The sequence below is a fragment of the Oreochromis aureus genome, linkage group 15 (assembly GCF_013358895.1).
Source record: "Oreochromis aureus strain Israel breed Guangdong linkage group 15, ZZ_aureus, whole genome shotgun sequence".
Lineage (NCBI taxonomy): Eukaryota > Metazoa > Chordata > Actinopteri > Cichliformes > Cichlidae > Oreochromis > Oreochromis aureus.
Window position 1 is genome coordinate 33,958,607 of NC_052956.1, and position 21,272 is coordinate 33,979,878.

General features: G+C 40.5%; 1 protein-coding gene across 3 annotated transcripts in view; it reads right to left on the minus strand.

Moving 5' to 3' along the window:
• The window catches only part of kank3 (KN motif and ankyrin repeat domains 3), a 36,037-nt gene that overhangs the window by 14,285 nt on the left and 480 nt on the right, over positions 1-21,272 (minus strand). The window contains exon 1 of one of the 3 annotated variants that reach the window (XM_039599150.1): positions 18,660-18,680. The exons of the other annotated variants lie outside the window; for them this stretch is intronic. The gene's annotated coding sequence lies outside the window, so the exon portion shown is untranslated. Of the gene's footprint in view, positions 1-18,659; positions 18,681-21,272 lie in introns of those variants that run through there. 3 annotated transcript variants of the gene reach the window in all.

A 21,272-nucleotide genomic window follows, 5' to 3' on the forward strand; every position in this document is an offset into this window, starting at 1 on the left:
GATTATGCATTATATTGCATCTCACTGTGCTACTGCATGAATACTGCATGTGCTACTGCGTATAAATAAAAACACATCAATAGACGTGCACATTGGATACACCTTTGCTTCCTCGCTCTTAGAGAAGTGAGAAGTAAGTCATGTAATCCCACTTTGTCACAGTGTTTATGTCTGCCGGCACTGAAGTGCATGTCACTATCACAGGTGATAGTGGCTGGCATCTGAGTGGGTCAGTGTTACTGGCACAAACCTTGTTTTGGTGTATTTTAAATTTAAAGCAAAGACTGGATACAGCAACCCGACTCACACACATATGGTATGAATACATGTAGTCATTCATTTAGTTGTAGCCATGCACAAACAGACACACACATATATGTTTTCCAGTAGCCTCAAGCACATTCCTAACACACGCTGTTGAAACACGCCAGTTGTCCTTCTAGCTGGCTGACTGCTGATAACCTATAAACACACACATCATCTGACAGCTCAGACTATAACACACACTTACACACACACACACCTTTTACTGTCAAAGAAAAGCCTGTAAACATTCACACAGGCTGCTGACTAATTATTCCAAATCTTGTCAGAGGTTGTCTTTGACTTGATAGTAAGAACCTTTAGTGCAAAGAAAAGAAAGAATGCATACTGATAAACGTTTCATATCACCTACTGCTTTGGGTCCTGTACTACAAAGCAAGTTCAACATACCCAGGATATCTTTTTTTTTTCCTTATCAGGCTTCACTTACCACAACATCTGCAATCAGGCTAAGCGGTCACACGAAAGCGGTTATCAATAGTTCACCCAGGGTTTGTTAATCTAGCTCCAAGCTCATTGCCATGAAAGAATTTTGGCATTGGCATCTGGCCAGTCACAAACATGGACAGGTCTACCAGAAGCACGTGAGCGTCAGGTCGACGCAGCCTGCCACTCCTGTAATTGGCCTGTTCAGCACCGCCGATTCCTCCTGTGCATTCCTGGAAACCCGCAGTTTTTGAATCTGTCAGTGAGATCATTTATCAGCAAACATCGCCTCAGTGTAAGACATATAATGCATATAAAACTTGGCCGCATGGTTATGAACATGTAATAAACGTGGACAATGACTTTGGCCACTTACGAAGGTTAGTTCATAGACTCTACAGAGGTAACCCGCCTTAGACAAGTATAAACAAATTTCCTGTTTGAGGGTCATAAATACAACAGAGTACATATTGGCAATAAACACCACTGCACTCTGCACTCTGTTTTTTGAAGCGGCTGAGGTCTTAACATCTGTCAGACAATGTTCAAGATTCTCTGTGAGTCTGTTGTGGCAGGTTGAGGGTCGCAGATGCCAACAGACTCAAACTGATCCGCAAGGCCAGTAATGCCGTGGGGATGGAGCTGGACTCCCTTGAGGTGGTGTCAGAGAGGCGGATGTTGTCCAAAATAAGGACAACACCTCCCACCCACTCCATGACGTGCTGGCCAATCACAGGAGCGCCTTCAGTGAGAGACTGAGATTACCCAAATGCATCACTGAACGACGCAGGAAATCATTCCTGCCTGTAGAACTCCTCCATATAATGCACAAGTATACACATCCTCTACGGAAAAAATAAAGTATCACATGATAAGAGGGGCACCTCAGTGTTAACCACATATATTTAATTTGTGCAATATACTGGGATATTTACAATCAGAGCCATTTGTATCTATTAGAGCTATTTTGTTATACATTATTAACTAACTCTGTAATATGTTATAATATTTAGTCTAGAAAGAAAAGAGTTATGAAAAAACAAAAGACTTTAATGTATGAACTTCTTAAGTTACCTGGCTAAGTAGTACAGGCTTCAGGTTCCCCTCAGTGTTTCAGCCACATTTTACTCTCAGACCACAGCAAACACAACGCTGCAGTGTCTGTGCCAATCGGACAAAAGCCACACAAAAGCTTTTTAAAGATGTGGCCTCGACCAAAGCAGAGAGCAGTACTTTGAGTTTTTGTATTGGCTTTGTTTAAAACCAAACACAAGCTAAGCAGAGCTCAAAAACAAGTCACAGAAATCTCGATTCAGCGGTCACTTTTAGTAACATGTAATCCTACCTACAGTTTTTGTCTGAGGACTTGTCTGCAGTTCACAAATTGAGTCTCAGTGTTGTTTGCTTTAGTAAGGTTCAGTTAGCCTGTTGTTATTGAATCCAGTTAGGTATGAGTCACAGTGCTGTGTGCTGTATATTTTCCTCCTCCTTGCAGACAGTGGTATTATGTCCATATTTACTAATGTGAAGCTGTTGGATTACACTTTCAGTAGGGCTGTTTTAACTTGCTGAATAGAAGAAAGGACACTCCTTGAAAATACTGCGTTTTCCATGATTAAATTGTTGGCTTAACAGCTCAAGGCTGACGCTAGTGACGCAACCATGTTAATACAATTCTTTCAGAAATGCCTCCACTTCAGATAATTTATTTACCATACAGAGCAACACAGAAAACAAACTGAAGAAAATACTGTAAACAAGCAGCTGCTGGAAGAGGCGCCATTCAGAAAAAAAAAAAGAAAAAAAAAAGGAGGTTTTTACTCCCGAAAATCAACACCACATTGAATGCTGAGACATGCTGAGGCCTTATTCATTAAAGAGAGTCACCCATTGTGCTGCAAGTTCATTAGATTGTTAAAACAAGAGTCAATGGCCGAGTCTCCTCTTTCTCATTTCTCACTTCTTCCTCCAGAGCTCCCTTCATTTCCTCCCTGCTCCTCTTCGTTTCCCAGCTCTTCTCTTCCTCATCTTAACCCTTCTCACATGACTTTTTCCTTCTTCTCACCCCCAGCTATCCACAAGACACACAGACACACACACATTTCCCTCGGCTCCTCTCATGTGTTGCTGTTTTTCTCTCTGATTTGATGACAGCAAATTACAGACTGCGGAAAGAAGCTGCATTCCTTCCCTCTACACCCCGAGCCCTAACCAGCTGAGAGCCCCGCTGTCAAGCCTTTCACACTCTCAAACACACACGCAGAGTCTGAGGCTGGCACAAAACACACCATATACACAAAGATATACAGCTGTGAGACTGTTTTAAATGGCTCAAAACTGATTGTTTTCACACCGCTGATAGCTTTTGGGGTTTTTTTTTTTGTTGTTGTTGTTGTTGTTTTAACTGTGCAGTTTAACGCATTGCTTTTGTTCTTTTGTCTTCTTCAAATTTCACATCTGCCAATAAAATTGGTGCCCACTGCTCTGAAACCTGAGTCTGAGAACGTGGCCAGCTGGTCACAAGCACGGCAGACAAGAATGTGTTTCAGTGCAGGAAATTCTGCAGTATTTTGTTTATGAAATGGTTTTTGTTCTAACATTTGAAACTGCAACCAAGAGAGGACCTTCCTGTTTAAATAAAGCATTTCTTAGACAACTGATCAAATGTATTAGCTGTTAAATTTTCACAGATTTTTAATATAATCTATTCAATTCAATTTTATTTATACAGCACCAAATCACAACAAATGTCACCTCAAGGCACTTTATATTGTAAGGTAGACCCTACAATAATAATTACAGAGAGAAACCCAACAATCATATGACCCCCTGTGAGTAAGCACTTTGGCGACAGTGGGAAGGAAAAACTCCCATTTAACAGGAAGAAACCTCCCACAGAACCAGGCTCAGGGAGGGGCGGGGCCATCTGCTGCGGCGGGTTGTGGTGTGAGAAGGAAGACAGGATAAAAGACATGCTTTAGCTTATCTAAAGTAATCTATTACTTTCCAAAAGTAATTTTCTCAACATGCGCACTGCAGCATCCTAGGTCCTACCATTAATTTATTTTAGATAAATGTTTTTTGTTGCTGTTGGTTTGGCTAGTTTTTGATTATTGCTTGTATGAATGTAAAAGTTTTAAAACAATACAACACAAATGTCAAATGTCACACTACAAGTTTCAGTGAACAAACGTGTCAGTTTATTCACAAAACATCACAGGTGGACACTAATGGACAAAATAGAGGGTCACATCTTTCAATCTCTGAATTCAGGTTTATAAAATCAATCACCACGCAGTCTGCTTTTACACACATTCCTGAAACAATGAGTCATTCTAGAGAATTCACTGAATTAAAGCATGGTACTGTAATGACATGCCTTGCAACAAAGTCAGCTTTGTTGCAAGGCATACGGAGTATTACTGCAAAGTGGAATTGTTTAGGAATTACAGCAACTCAGCCGCAAAGTGTCAGACCACATCAAGTTACAGCATATCGCCAAGAGCTGAGGCACATACTTTGTCACCAATGCTCTGAAAACTCAATAACTGTATTATTAACGGTATTAACATCAGCACAGAAACTGAACACTGGGAGCTTCAGTGGAATGGGTTTCTGTGGCTGAGCAGCTCCAGTACTTTGCATGTCAACAAACTGTGTTTTCAACAAATTCTTACAATTTGGTGCTGAACTGCAGTCATAGCTAATGGAGCGCTATGCTGGTGCACAGGAACTAAACGCTTAAAAAAATAAACCCCTTGTAAGCTGAAATTGATTAAATGCTCCAACTGCCTGTATTTGTGGGTGCTTTTGACAAATTTTGAGTCGTGTATCTTTAACCAAAGAGCCTAATACGTTTGGTAAGTATGAACATTGTGTGCTGTAATTTGGAAGAGGCTGTCTCAGGTAATGGTAGCATCAGTGGGTACACAGTGCAGTTCATGAGCTTTTGATTTCAGGATTGTGTTTTGTCTCCTGGTTTGAATCCAGATCAGTACTAGTAAACTACAGGGTTTTTTGGCCAGCTTTGTGCAACAGCTACAGACCACAGTCATGTAATGTGTCCAAGTAGCCACCAGCTGGTGCTACAATGTATGTATTATGTTACTTTTACTGATTATATTTGAAACATAAAGACCTGTTCAGCTGCTGTTGTCTGCTGGCACAAGCTACACTTTGGTATCATTACAGCTTGTTGTGCATTTCTTGATTTTTGTAAGCTGACATGACTGAGTGGAAGACACCAGCATCATGCCACTTGATTGATATACGAGTACAGGCTCCAAGAGATGGAGCCTGTACTCTCTCGGACCACTCAGACAAAACCTCTACATCACCACCTGTATTTTCTGATTGGGTCAGCCATTATCCAGAACACTACTGCAGTGAGTCTGGGACACCCTCAGAGCCAGCCAGCGTAAATGATGAAAGACTCAATATCATCAGAATATCCACTGTACATCCATAGGATGTTGTACAAAATATGTCTATAGAACAACAACAGCTTGATGCTAAGACGTTCAAAAGTAAAACTAAACATCCATCATACAGTCAAACCACTAAACACACCTAAAATCTGTCACCAGCAAAAATTTATACACAAAGTTGCAAGCATAAGCATACACCCCCAAACAGTCATGGCAGATGGTTGCCCCTCCCCAAGACTGGTTTGATTGTTTTTTCCTCTTAAAAAGGACGTTTTCCTACCCACTGCCGTCAAGTACTTGCTCATAGGGAGTTGTTTGATTTTAGGGGTTTTCTCTGTGTTACAAGTCTTTAGCTTACAATATAAAGCACATATTTGGAGCTATATAAATCAAATGTAACTGAATTTAACTGAATGAAAAAAAACTAGCACTCAAGTTGTAACCACTTAGCAAAATAATGATTAAAATCGTATACTTTCCCAAAATTGCTTTATTGCATCAGTCAGAGCTTCTTTGCACTGGATACACAACTCAGCATGTTAGTTACCTTTAAGCTACAACAAAAATGGAAAATACAGAATAATATTGCTGCATTTTTTCCCCTTCATAAAACATGGAACATGAGAGGAGAGGTATCCTGTAATCCCAGCACACACTCGTAGATGTGTTATTAACGAGGACTGGAACACTGGTCAGTCCAGTTCATGGAGGAGGAAACATGTTGGTTGGAGAATCGGGGGCCATGTTTTGAAAGAATGACCTCATCCCCAACGCCACCCTTTTCCCGAGAAGGGAGGCCTGTGAGAGAAAAAGGGAGAGAGACGAGGAGACACGACCAGACTGATGACGAGGGGGACGAAAGCCAACATCCTCTCCCTGACAGTAGCTTGTACAGTCTGACTGATTTGCATGAGAAAAAAACTCATTGAGAAATGTGAAGACGTACAGACTAATAGAAGCAAAGATACAAACCAGACGCACACTCATCCACCCCAGAATGGATACCATACACTTATCATTATATAATTTAACTTTCATGAGGTTTGGATTAAATTTTGATCCATTAATCTGTGCATTTTTACACTGCATTACAGGCATTTGTAGATTCAAAAGAACTTGCATTTCCTGAGGATAATATCACTAAATAATTGCAGACACAGCTAGAATAGTCTAGAGTAAAAGAGCTGCTTAGAATTCATTTACCTCCTTGTTTGAAGGTAACAAATAAACTTTCTATACATCCATGAATATAATAATTGAATCGTACTGCCTGATATTTGTCAGCAGTTTTCATTAGACTATTTTTAGCACCAAATAACAAATGTCGCCTCAAGCTGCTTTATATTGTAAGGTACAACATGATGAAGAGAAAACCCCAACAATCAGACGGGCCCCTATGAGCAAACACTTGGCAACAGTGGGAAGGAAAATATCCCTTTTAACAGGTAGAAACTTCCAGCAGACCAGGCTCGAGGAGGGGCAGCCATCTTCCAGGGCTCATTATTTTTTTTCTCCGTCTCCACCCTCATCAACACCTCATCCTTTTTCTCCTCACTTTAAGCCTCATCTCATGAACTGAAGTCAGGGCTCTAAAACAAGAAAAACTTGCAGAAATTACTTGACAAATTGTTATCAGATTAGACATCACTGGACAGCTGACAACAAGCCAGTTAAACAACAATAGCAGGTTTTAAGCTAACATTAGCTTAAAACCTGCTAATGTTATGTTTGAATATCCTATAATCACGCTTTCCCTCTGAAAAACATTTTGATTACATTCTCACATCATATAATTTATTTACTAAGCATCTAACAATGTTAGAGCCATTTCAAAAAAAACAAAAACAAAACAATCACTAACAGCAGCTAACAGAGGCTAACAGCAGCAAAAATAGCAGCGCTTCCCAACATAAAAGTTCAAGATCTCCTCAGAAACTGACCTGAGTATTGCTGTCATGGTTAAGTTTTACAGCCTCATCTACAGTAAATAAACGTGGACACCCGGCTGAGTTAACCAGCAGACTGACAGCCTGCCCTTACTACAGATGAATGGACCCCAGCGTTGTTTGTCCTACAGCAGCCACCGCAGCTAGGATTATGCACTTGAATTGGAACAAGTAAGAAAACAGAGCTCAGTTGACTGCAACATTCAATCTATGAGATTTTACACTCCATGTCTTTAAACAAAGCTCATAGGACATTAATAAAAACTTAAGCTTCTGAAATAGAGGTGAGAGTTTCTGTAATTACCATTTAAGAATCAACTCTGAATTTAGAGAGTTTCTTTCTAAGAAGTTTACAGGTCAGTTTTCAGAATCTTTACTTCCAATCTGATAATCTGAAATTTAAAGCCAGCTGCTAATCCTGAGCTTAATCTCTTTCACAGGAGTCCTCATCCTCATGAGGATATTTAGGCTGAACAGAAACTAAAATGAAGCTCAACACATACACACACAAGAGGCCTCTCTGCTGCTTGGATAAGTCTACAGTTTCCTGAAGGGAAGCCCACTACTCCCCCAATAAATTCCCACCACCGCACACCTCCATGCCCTGTGAGACCTCCTATTGTCTCCCAGTAGGAACTGGGAGGGGGGTAGAGGGTCCTGCCAGGAAACCCATCAGGCCGTCCTGAAAGCTGCTTCCTGAAGGCAGCAGGAAAGCACGAAGCATACGACAAGCAAAAACTGAGAGCTGAACAAACACATACACACAAAGCGATATCCTGCCACCAACACCAGCACTGAATCCGCCATCACATGATGCATCACACTGAGGTTAGGTAACATGTTATCACATTTGGCAAGAACTCGAGCATTTAAGTGTTTGTGCGCGCTCTCCCTCACGGTGACACACAGTCACCTCTGTGCAGGATTTTTGCCGCCAGATGCCATTTCCTGTGTCATAAAGTTCACCTCAATCACATCTTGTTGTGTACAGAAAAAAAAAAAAGTTTTATTTTTTTGAAAAATCACAATCAGGTTGAATTCAAACATCACATGCGTCCCGCCTCCCCCTCCCTCTTCCTTCCAGATTCTCCAGCAAACACAATCATGCACATTCAGCCTCCACAATGAGGCATTATGCCTCTTTGGTTGTGACGCTGTTTTCCAAAAGTTTTCTGAGGCCTGGTTGTTTTCTTCAGATCATCCCACCCCCTCACCCTCCACTCCCTTTCGTGCTCCTTGCCTTTTTTTTTTTCCTCCCCCATGTCCAGGTTCAAAAAGTCACAAAGTGAATTTGGCAATGTCGCGGGGGAAGTGCGGCACTTGACTTTTGAACATGGAGAGCCGAAGCCGCTCCCACGGTGGATCTGAAGCTGAAGAGATCCTGCTGAATAAAGGAGAGAGGGTGGCCACTGTCCACAGATGGTGGCATCCAATAATGACTTCTTCTTCCCACTGACTCCTCATCCATCTGTGATGTCTTAAATACCTCACCGTGTCCTGCTTCCTTAGGCTTCCTTAAAAGCATTAACATTATGGTTTGTTGGACGTTGTCACTCCAAATGCAAGGACAAAATACAGACTGTTTACCGACTCTCAAACTGGTCGGGACTATTACTTCATGAAGTTTATACAAGATGACTTGATCACGACTTTGTACTGGTTCTTATTACGCACCCTCGACTTCTCATCTCCTTCGGCCAAACTCAGTTACCTGAGAAGCTGAGATTGAACACAGGGAATCTAATACAAGCACAATGGCAAATTTTTTCTACCTGAACTCCTGATGTAATGATAATTAAACGATTGCTTGTGATTTTATCAGGATGCTGTGTCTGGTTTTCACTTTTCTGGAGAAATTATATTGATTGGTGGATAAGTTTGTCCGTATAACGTATATCCACCAAAGTACTGGGCCACCTGCAGGAGCTGCATCGCTGCGTGCTTCCAGTTTCTGTGCTGATGTTAATAGTAGAGGTGGTTTGGAGCTCTGCAGTTCCCGAGTCTGCAGAGTGTTGGAAACTGTTACACACCCCACTCTGTAACTTTATGTAGTTGCTGAGAATTCCTAAACACATCCACTTTGGAGTAGTACTACTTACTGTTGATCACTGAATATGTAGGATGGAAGAAATTTCACCAACTGGCTTACTGCAGCAGCAGCATCCTGGAAAAATTATGATACTTTTCGCATCCCCGAGTCCACTAGGGCCTGCTCAGGTCCAAGTGATGTACATTTCGGTTGGTACAATACACCAACTATGCATATGCCAAAAATGGTGGATTTTAAGCAGATTAAGTAAGAGGAATGACTACTCGGTCATCGTGCCTGCAGCCCTTTGGGATGACCCATTCTTTCCGAAATGTTTGTAAACGCGGAGTGCATATTAATAGGGACTTTTTCTTCAATAATACAGGGCATGAGTACTGGTTTTTCTCTCTTGGTTTCTTGATTTTGGATTTCTTTGAAATTCCAATATAATTGAAGTGAAAAAGCAAATAGATTATTTTATTAGCTTAGGGGGTGTTTTTGACTGCGAAACAACTTCACAATGGTCCCAGCACTTCATGAGACCTGCATGAGTGATGGAAGGGTCAGCTCCAGTAGGTCACCTACAGAAACCCTGTTAAGACTTTCACCTCTTTTAGATACATCCTTTCGACCAAAGGCTCTCCTTTTGTCATGTCGGCTACACCTAAACCAATCTGTGAGAGAGTCTGGGCCGTTTGGACAGACCTACCACAGATTGCTATCATTGTTTTATGTTGATCATCCAGCCGATTTCCTCTTTCAAAGATTTAAGACCCCATCTCTTATTAATAAATGTCGCATGTTTATTTCTGAAACAATGATGGTATTGGCACAACTAGATACACTTCCTGCACCGCACCCATTTTGTATCCCAGCAGCAGCAGCAGCACCAGTCAGCCCGTCCTTAAAACAAAGCAGCGTTCATAAGTCGAGTTTCCCTCAATCAGCCAGTTTCCAGCTGTGACGTCACGTTGCCTTTCAGACCGAACACGCCTTGTTCTCCCTCTGTGGTGACACAAACTCTCCCCACCATAACAGACTGAATCCTTGTAGAATCTTGTATCTGGGTCAATAATCAGCCACATTATTTCCATGTAAACTGCAGGTCTGTCGCTCTCGCATTTCCCTTTTTTGTAATCCATTCAGCCCTTTGCTATTCTAGCCAAGTGAACAGTGAAAATAAAACAGCTCTTGACATCTCTAAAAGCCTTTTTGCAGTTGACCCAGATATCTGGTCCACAGATTTGAGTTTAAGAGGAGACTGTGACCCATTTGTCTCCTTCACAACAGTAGCTACTGGAGCCTCCAGATGTTTAATTGTCGTAACTACAGAACAAGACCAGATGTCAAGTGTTTGTTGCTTCATGCCCAGAATCTACTAAAACACACTCCATACTGTTATCATTTCCTTCACTGGATGAAATTATGATAGTTCTGCATGTCGTTGATGGAGCGGGTCGGTATAATGACAAGGCAGAGGATGCACTGTCTATGAAATGTCTCTCTATACACTTTCATCTGCTTTGGGCTGCTCCTGTGGAAAATACATGTTTGTGGGCTCTAATTCAGTTTTCCGTAATGCAGTGATTCAGTTAGCTCCTTCTTTATGGCTGTAGTCGCACTAAGATGCAATTGGACATCATGCAGGGATCATGAAATTGCACCGAACATATTGATGGCCTGCGGCTGACCCTGAGGCAATCTGCAAGGTGATTTTAGGCAAGGAAAGTCTGTTTTTTTACTTACTGAAGTTATGCCATCCTTTTGGTACAAGACCTGATTATTAAAACTCTATAAATTAGCTATAAACCATTTGTGACACAGCATGAGAAAACTACCAAACATTTTTGGATCCAAAAGTATCAAAACCTCTAGATTAACAAAGATAGATCATTGAAATCTGTTTATTTTCTATGAATTTTTCACTTGAAGACGTCAAACTGTGTTCACCCTTTGAATTATTGTGGTTTAGTAACAATGCAATTTTTTTTTTTAAAGAGTAACCACATGATTTTAACTTGGATGTGTGACAATGATGCTGACAGTGTAGGTTGAAGTGAATAAGACCCCAGACACACAGGGCTAGAAAATGGTTAACAGCCATCTGGCAACCATCGGCTGTTAGGACAAAACTATGCTGGTGGAGGTTGATGGCAGTCACTAAGAAAATGACTGCTGAAGGTCCAGTGAGACAGACATACAGACCAGTGAGTGCCCAGATGGCAATCACCTGTCACTAGAGAAAAATGTGCATTCCAACCATTTGGGTCAATCCTCCTTGTGATTGCTTTGATCGTTAGCTTATTGCTGCGATCACAGATTGAATGAAAGTGACAGACTTGTCTACAAACAGCGGCCAGCTGTTCCCCGAGCTGTAGTGAAACTGTGAAAAGTGCAACACAAACCTTAAAATGGAGATTTGCCTCCAAAGTAAAAGTTATGTCTTAGCGCTATAGCTAAAAGGCAGAACTTTACTTTGAAGACTAACCTTCTCCATATCACTTTTTTAAATTTTACCACTGCTCAGCTAATAGCTAGCGAGCATTTGCAGACGCACATGAAAAACTTCCGGCAACCATGAAAATCAACACATAACCATTTAAATCAGCTGAGGTTTTAGGCACAGTACTTTCTTCCAGCAGGAGCCAGCAGCCTCCAGGAACCCTTCCAATCGCTGGGAGAATACACATTTCCTGAACAACAAATAGCTGTATCAAGTACAATATTATGGACAACTTTAAAGCAATGTCCGAGTGACGTCGCGTAAGAAATCTCAATAAGTATGTGAGGATAGTATGTTGTTTATTTCCAGTGTATGGCTCAAAAACTGTCCAATTAAGCTACATTTTCAGACCTAGTTTTGAGAGATATTTGCAGACAGTGAACCTAAAATATGATATGTTGAAAATATTGGAAAATTGCTCTTGTTCTTGATTGCTTGGCTGTTTCTCTGCACAGCTGGGATTGTTGATCTGCATCTTTGGCTGGTTTTTCCCGTGCTGACTTGTTCACATCTGGAGACCCATTTGTCACCAAGCAACTTAAAACTTAGGATTAAGTCTTTAAGTGTTTCCAGCAAGTTTAAAGTTGGCAGAATGTTTCCACCATGTGTCTTTTTTTCTTTTCTCAATTTTGTTCAAGAAAACAACTTTTTGTTTTTTTCATCTATATGAAACAATTTCTACAAAGCTCAGTCTGGGGATGACTCAGTGAGTGCCATATTACCACAATCCTGCTGAGGCCAGCAAGATATGGTTTGCTTACATTGTCTTGTTTTGTTTACTCCATGTTTCCCATTTGCCTCTTCATTGTGAAAATATGCTAAAGAGTAGTTTCCACAATGCACTAGCAAGAAGGGGTTTCATATTTCCACACTTTACTAGAAAACAGATTTTCTCCATCTAACAATATTCTTCTGCTTATCAACTTCAGGATCACGGGGGGAGGGGGCACTGGAGCTTATCCAGTGGGGTACATGCCCTAGACAGATCTTCGGTCTATTGCACAGCTAACAAACCAACCACTCACGCTCTCACACATACCTGTGGCCAGTTTAGAATCAGTAATTAACCTAACCCCAAGCATGACACTGTGTTAGGCCTTGGGAGGAAGCCAGAGTACCTGCAGAGAACCTATGCAAGCACATGGAGAACATGTAAACTCCACAAAGAGATTTTCTGGGGGAGAAAAATGCTACCATACATGGGACAAAAGCCAGATCAGAGGAGGAAAAGATGGTTTTATCCACCTTAGTGCAGGTACGTTGGGTTTGTCAGGAAGGTGAAGTTATGGATGGTTAGACTGTAGAGGTGGATGATAGCTTAGGGTGCCCACACTAGTGTGATTTTCAGGGTATTGGGATAAATCTTGCTGCTGGATATGGCCAGATCAGATTTCAGGAAGACTAGCAACCAATATGCTTAAAAAGATTAAAATAAAGAAGACTAATCTGTAAATAACAACCAAGTTGAAAGCATCCATCAGTTTTAACCTGTAAACTATTTTAAAGAACATAGTGGCACTGGTAATGATGGGACTAACCAACTAATGATGGGGCAGCAAGAGTGAGTTTGTCTCAGGACTGAAATGTATTAAGGGATTAAATAGACCATAAAGTCTAGTTGCATCTCTTGTAACGGCATGAGGAAGGGAACATGGAGTGTTGGAGCCTTGTTAAATCTTTTTATATGATTTAGTGGCTTCACAGGGCAGGGGTACATTTTCACAGTCACCTTAATACTAAACACAACATTTATTCCACTATGAACCGCTGAACAGAGGTGACCTCGCTCCCACTTCACACTTAGAGACGCTTGTCAGGCAGAATTGGGGAGATGGCGTCAGAGAAAGTACCAACATATTTTTTCCTGTCGAACAGGGCGTTTATTGTTCGATCAAAAATTTGAAAGTTGTGTCTAAATTTCCAAAAGCAGTTGTGGTTTGGTTCTTTGAGAGATCTGATATTTTAGATGTTCACTCCACAAGCATTAAATCCATTCTCACTCTACCAACCGGTTAAGTGAAAAAACCCCTGAATGATGGCCAGTGGCTGAGTAAAGACTTTACAAATTTGCAGCCAGTCTTCGGTAAATTTGGAGTTTTCCCACCCTGGTGTTAGTGGACAGAGCCTGATGACTTTCCCAGTGCTGCCCTGCTAGTACTTGAGCTGATGTTGGTATTTTTAGCCTTTTTTTCATTGAGTGCTTCTCAGACTGCAGAGATAGGAGAGGGAGGAGCGTCTGATTGGACCACAGTGGTAGACCTCACTGGCATTTCTATGACACGACTTTCACATTTGTTCAGATGGCAGAATCAGATCTTTGCAGGCAAACATTACCTTAATTGTGAACAAGTGGATGGACTATAAAGACTATATCTATATATACATATTAGCTGAGGCTTTTAGAATACATACATTTACCTCATACTTGACCTTTTTTTAAGATTTCTTTTATGGAAACCGACAGGCCTGAGGATCAGAGTCCTATCAGAGCCACATACAGGCTGGAAGGTCAGAAAGCAACATTCATTTTATCTTTATATCCATTTTTCTAAATAAGAGAAGACATACATTACATTGTCTGATACTCCGGGCATTTACCCTCACTACAGATACAATCTGTTATCTTGAGATTTTCTTCTGATCCAAACCTAGCTCAATTATCTTGTCTTCATCACGTACAAGCCATTATTACAAGATGTCCCGAATTATCAAACCGCCTTCCCTCGTGATCGGAACTTCATCGTTTTTTCAAGATAATTGAGTTTTGTTGGTTACATCATATCATTCATGAGCCTGTGCGTACCAAATAGCTGGGCAGCATTATTCAGTATCAAAAGGAAAGATCACAAATGATTGAATTCATTTAACAAGGAATGACGATAATGAAAATATGCAGACATGGACCGTCGACAAGTTTCAACATGATTAAGTTAAGCTGATCAAGTTAAATTTCTGCAAAGCCATGATTTTAAAACTGTCTGACATCTCGAGATAACAATATAATGCAAACTCAATCTCGGTACAATTAGCTCAAAAACTGGACATGAGCTCCCGAAATTGTTTTAAGTAAATGACTCATGATCCCGAGACTATTGAGGCAAATACAATTATGAGAAACAGAGCTGCTCTTGATTCCTGTAAATATCTGAGAGTCACAGAAAGACGCTTCAGACTTCTTCAATAACACCAATACTGTTACAATATGTGTTTCTACCTTTTAAAATCTAGATCCGAATGCAGAAATCCAATGTTCTTTAGACCTACTGTTTCCTTTAGCATAAAGTGTTCATTTCCATTTTAGAATAGAATAGAATTCAACTTTATTGTCATTCCACATGTCACAGGTACAGGGCAACGAAATGCAGTTTGCATCCATCCAGAAAGTGCTTTAGTCGTGATATAGATATATACAATATATATCTATCTATATATATATATATATATATATATATATATATATTAAAAGCCTGGATGCATGCTAATTGTTATGGAAATTCCATGCAGGTCTTGCACTTGCACTTGAAGCTAATTGCTCCAGAGGAAAAAATGCTTCAGCTTTTAAACTTTCAGAAACCTTTGAAATGTTTCTTGTGACTGCACTCGATGGAGATAAATGAAAACAGAAACTCTTCACTCACTTCCATTTTTACTCTAATAACGTGCCACCTACCAAGGAGAAAATGGGAGCAAGGGTAAGACTACCAAATATTTCAGAGTAGATTTTTGATATGCACTCACTGAACACTTCATTAGATGTTAAACTGCTTGTTAATGTAAAATATCTAACCAGTCAATCACATGACAGCAAATCAATGCATTTAGTCATATAGACATGTTTAAGATGACCGGCTGAAGTTTAAACTGAGGATCAGAATGTAGAGGAATAGTGATTTAAGTGACTTTGAACGTGGCATGGTTGCTGGTGCCAGGTAAGCTGGTCAAAGTATTTTCCTAAAACTTCTGCTTTTCTGGGATTTTCTGGTAAGAGGCAACAGTAACTCAAATAACTACTTGTTACAACCAGATGAGCTATAGCAGCAAAAGAGAAAACACTGGGTGCCACTCCTGCCAGCTACGGTCAGGAAATCGAGACTTCAATTCTCCAAAATTGGACAACAGGACATTGGAAAAATGTTGCCTGATCTCTTGAGAATTGCTGTGACAGTCAGGATCAGAATTTGGTCCAAACAACTTGAAATCATGGCTTAATCCCGCCTTGTATTGTTTAGTCCCTCAGGCTGGTGGTGCTGGTGTAACGGTGTAAGGAATATTTTTTTTTCAGCACACTTTGGGCCCCTTAGTACTACATTAGCAGTTCTCTGGTCTGATGAAACAAAGATTGAATTCTTTGGCCTGAACACCAAGCATCACACCTAAACAGACACTGCTCATCACCAGGCCTATAAAGCATGTTGAAGGCATGGTGGTGGCAGCATCATGCTATGGGGCTGGTTTTTTTAGCAGCAGGAACTGGGAAAATAGTCAGAGTCAAGGGACAGATAAATGGAGCAATTAACAGATATGTTTGATGATAACCTGCTCCAGAGTGCCTTGGACCTCAATCTAGGGTTTAAACTTCCAACAGGATAACATCCTACTTCCTTTGCCGCTCCAAGTTGGCAGCCAGTATCAGCAGCTCCACCAAATTTCCCCTTGTGGGACAATTAAAGGGTTATTCTATTCTATCCCTAAGCAAGTCAAGTCAAGTCAAGTCAAGTTGGCTTTATTGTCACTTCAGCCATATACAGTTTGTACACAGTGAGGCGAAACAGCGTTCCTCCAGGGCCAAGGTGCTACATGCAACATAAATTTACAACATAAATTAACAGAAAATCACTAAACTAGCTAACTAGAGACAGGACAGACTGACCTAACATAAATTACAACATAAATTAACAAAAACTAACTATCTAACTAAAACTAACTATTCTAACTAGGTAAGTAGTGCAAAGGAAACCGTAAACATACTTGGTATGTAGGTAGTGCAGGAACAGTAAACATAAAAATATTGTGCAAAAAGAGCATTTACAGGTTGATGTGTAAGTCCAGTCTCAGTGCTTTGAGGTAGTTGAGTTGAGCTGAGTGATAGAGTGCAACCAACCAAGATAACAAAGAAGTGCCTCTGGGACCACTCTGTGAGGAGCCCAGACCTAAACCATACTGAACATCTATGGAGAGATCTGGAAATGGCTGTCCACCAACGCTCTCCATCCAACCTGATGGTGCTTCCGAGATTCTGCACAGAAGATAGGGAGAAACTGCCCAAAAGCAGGTGTGCCTAGCTTGTAGCATCATACTCAGGAAGACTTGAGACAGCAATTGCTGCTAAAGACGCTTCAACAAAGTATTGAACAAAGGCTCTGAATACTTATATATATATATATATATATATATATATATATATATATATATATATATATATATATATATATATATATATATATATATATATATATATATATATATACATAAATAAATATATATATAATTTTTTTTTTTTTTTAATAAATTAGCAATCATTTCAGGCAAATGTTTTTCACTTTGTCGTTATAGGGTGTTGTGCGTAGAATTTTGATGGGGAAAATAAGTTTAATCCATTTTGGAATAAGGCTGTAACATGACTAAATATGGAACAAGGGAAGCGCTTTGAATACTTTCCGGACACACTTTAACTGTACTGCTGGAGCACTCCCAGTCCCTCACAAGGAGCCACTTTTTTTTTTTTTAATTGCTCTTTATGGGCATAGTTCTGGATCTTTTCAATCAAAAAAGTTAAGCAGTAATACTCCCACAAACCTGCAGAGAGACTGAATAGAGACTGATGATGACTGAATTTCCCTTTAACTCAATCAATGGTACTTAAAAAAATGGATGCAAGAGGAAACTACTTATTTAGGCCTGCATAAAAATCTGAAATTCAATACCAAGTTCAGCGAGGCACACAGTGGTCTCTTGTTTACTAGCCTGGTTTGTTTAGAGTTCCGTGACTTGGGCAGACCAATACAAAAATTGAATTCTGCACATAAGGGCGATGGGGTCAGTCGATCCACAAAAGGATAGAAGAAAACGTCTTTCGTTGAGTTGTGCGATTACAGTTTCTGGAGCTTAAAAATACCACACTGATGAAACTATCTCAGCACCAAGTTGGGTATATATAAACAGAGATGTCAGAAAAGTCTGTTTCCCAGTCATAATTATTACTTTAGAAGTCTAGATCTCATAATTACCATTACCAAAATCTGACCTGAATGTGGCACAAAATGCGAAGGAAAACAACAGCGAATGAAGTATTGATTTATAGCCCAGTCTTGCTGCGGTGGTTGTATCTCAGTACGTGGCCCGGTCAGAATATGCCAGTTTTATTTTTTACTTGTCCTGACACTGCTGCGTCCAGCTTTCTTTTTCCTGCCTGCATCATGTCACCGCAGTGCACTGGCCTGCTAAAATTAAAGCCACTTGTAATAAAGCTAAAAATACGACCACATGTACTTTATCAAGCAGCAGGACTCATGAGCACACACTCAAATGCAATTTAGATCTAATTTAATAAACTGTTCTCCATCAACTCCGAGGTGTAAATCAGGCAGGAATGCATTAATTAGGAAGGCAGTGTTTATTAAAATATATATATATATATATATATATATATATAATACTGTCACTGAGTATCAAGAGTGTTACAGTGACCTCTTGACTCCTCCAAGTAGACTTACTGCCAAGCTATTTTTGAGGTGGCAGCAGTAAGTCAAACCCCAGGGTCCTGTTGCAGAAAGACAGTTTCCCCTGAGAGAGCGCCACAAAGTTATTAAGAGCTTAACACAAATTCTGAGGAGCTTCTCCTCATCGCCCCCATCAATTTCTCACTCTTACCCTTCATCCAGAGACTTAAGGATGTATTTACTGCAACTGCCTCTTTGATTTCAGTTTTCTGGAGCCCTGATATTTAGTCTGTTAATCCATATGGCTGCTATATTTCACTCCCAAACCAATAAATGAGCGCACACCTTTTTTTCTTCCTACTCCCACATCAGTTAATTAAGGGAGAGCTGACGACTGGACAAGAAATCCAAAAAAGTTACATTATCCAGAATTCATGACAACGACGAGCCACCGAGCACCAGCCGCTGCACAGCTTCACCTACTCATCGCATGATTCCTGTTCTGCTGAGCTCATCGTTCCCAGACAGGCAACAAATTGTTTTATCCCATGACGCGCAACACAACGACAACATCCTGACTGAAAGAACGTCCATGACATTCATGACGCGCGCGCGCGCGCGTGCGTGTGTGTGTGTGTGTGTGTGTGTGTGTGTGCGTGTGCGTGTGTGTGTGTGAGAGAGAGAGATGGTGAGTGATGGCAGCACAAAGCACTCTTCACTGCAAAACAACAGGATCTCAAAAAGGCCAGAAAATCAAAATATGTCTCTGGGTTTGAGCCACAGATGGATCTGCAGAGATTTCTTATTTAATACTACAAACAAAGGTCATCACAGCAAGGCTTTCTTTGCATTAGCTGGCTCGACAAAACCACAGCTGAAGATAAGACAGTTGGTGTTATCACGATGGTGGTTATCCACTTGCTGTCTTCAGACGTGCTCACCGTTTCAGGGTCTGTGTGTGCGCTCATGAAAAAGGGTGTTTTACAGGTCACTCCACTCATCTTCTGCACAAAATGCTCCCTGTGAGCGCCACCTTCTCCAATAACAGACGTTATAAGATGGTGATGATAAAATTATAATAAAAATCTAAATTATAGATTAATAATCTGAGGATTTAGTGCACCGGGTCATGTCCTGTCTGCCTCCCTTCACGCCAACCAGTCGTGGAAAATGGCAGCCCCTCCCTGAGCCTAGCTCTGCTGGAGGTTTCTTCCTGTTAAAAGGGAGTTTTTCCTTCTCACTGTTGCCAAAGTGCTTGTGTTAATTGTTGGGTTTTCTCTCTTTTCTTTATAAATAAGAAAAGTATAAAGCTCTTTGAGCCAACAGTTGTTGTGATTTGGCGCTTTATCAATAAAATGTAATTGAATGGAGTTGAGAGCTGAAATAAACATTTTAATTCAAGTTAATTATTTTAAGGTTGACCTCTCTGTGCTGCGGTTTATTTCTAACACGATGGCCGCACATTAGAGCTCTGAAACTTTAAACTGGATCCATTTAAACAAGGTTAATCAAGGTTACCGTCCCACAGCCTAATAAAGGAGACGTGGAGATCACTTTAGTTTGTCGGCAAATTAAAGTGAAATTAATTTTACTGACCAAACAGCTATTCTCGGTGAGTGTTCTGTTTTCTAGTAGCTGCACATCCAGCAGTGCAAAAGAGACTTAGCAGAGTAGAACTACGTTATGTGTTCGGCATAAGTTGCATGGTGATTTGGCCAGGTAAGGACAGACTCTTTGGTGAAACGGAAAACTCTGACTTCAAGCTCACATAGCTCGAAAACCTCCATTCTTGCTTTATAGTACTAACAGTTTTATGCACATCTAATTATGGATTCAGTGGAAAAACAACTGATCAGATTTTAAAGACAGAGCATTAATACCACAGTCAGCACTTTATTAATATAGCAGAACCACTGAGCTAACATCTCTTTTACAAAAGGGACTTTGTCAAGATAGCAGCCATATAAACTCAAAACATCTCAAAAGTATCAAAAATACAATGTTACATACAGGACCTGCAACATAATATGCAGCATTGCCACACTGACTGCCAGTCTTAGGGTAAATGAAGCTGTGGGTATGCGGACCTTGTTTTTAAATAGTAGTGGCGTTAATCACTTTAACCAAAAGCTTAAATACGCACTTCCTGTTTCATTAATACAGGTGATACAGCAACACAATTCTTTAGCCGCTGAATAACTTTATAACATAAAGTGAACTTCTTCTGTTGGGATGAAGGATCAAAGTCAAGTTGTAAAAACTTGTGTCTTTGTATCGAAAAGAAATGCAGCAAAAGTTTTTATTGTCTTGTAAACCTTCAAATTCATGGATGTGTGAATAAAAAAGGAAAAAGAGCCTCCGAGGGTAATATTTCATCACCTCACTGGTATTTAATGTAACACGCCCCCAACAGCGCTGCCACTTAGGAATTTTTTTTTAAGGCAGTGCTGTTTTCAAGCTAAACATCCGGAGCTGTGGCTGCAGGCCGTCCATCATCCCAAGTGATTCATAGTGAGAGGCTGATGAAGCCAGCAAAGCTGCAGAGCAAACCAGACACTGGAATCACAGCACTTTATTATAAGACAGGAAAGCAGCCAGGGAGACAGATATTGGGGGTGCTGACTTGGGATGGAGGGGGATTTCCGTCCTATAAAGCAGCCTCACCCCTCCCACAACAATGTCTGGCACAGAAAGATGTTCCCTTCTTTACTGAAGCTACATTTAGTTTGCTTCACATGTGAAGAAGCTGCAGTGTGTTCTGCAGGAAGAGGTGTAAAAGGAGATGCGCACTGAAGTGGCTCCTCTGAGGTTTGACAAGTCAAAGCAACAGCAATAACAACAACAACACAACAAGAAAACCACAAAAGATATCAGCTGTTGGAAGAACACTGGCCTAAATCCCGTCATTTCTAATGTGAGACAGCCACAGGCAATAAAACACAGCTTTAAAGTGAATGG